This window comes from Brassica oleracea, chromosome C2 (assembly GCF_000695525.1).
Source record: "Brassica oleracea var. oleracea cultivar TO1000 chromosome C2, BOL, whole genome shotgun sequence".
Taxonomy (NCBI): domain Eukaryota; kingdom Viridiplantae; phylum Streptophyta; class Magnoliopsida; order Brassicales; family Brassicaceae; genus Brassica; species Brassica oleracea.
In genome coordinates, this window is record NC_027749.1 from 43,957,812 (window position 1) to 43,958,245 (window position 434).

Genomic DNA, 434 nt, shown 5'->3' on the forward strand with positions numbered 1-434 from the left:
CATCGGACGTCGAAGCTCGACACAAGTCTGAAGCCCACTCTACAACTCAACCGGAACATCCTGAAAATAGCGTTGACCCAGCCACGATCGACAAGGTCAAGCCGGACATCGCGACATCAACCGCCGAGTAAGAACACTCGCGGCATGAAACAGAACTACGAGATAGCTTGATCCTCGAAAGGGGTACGTAGGCACCTCGTCAAAAGACGAGTTCAGCTATCCCCCTCTCTAAAAAGGGGGGGGGGAGTGGGTGCGTATACTCGTATACTCTCACTTAAGAAATCGCCATTATTGTAATCGAGTTTTTAAGAAACTTCAAAAACTTTTACTACAATATACGTTGTCCTTTTTATCGGAAAACGTTTACGCTTCAGTTAAACACAAAAATTTTTTAGGACACGCCTGGAAACATTAAGACTCTTGTCTGCAGCCTT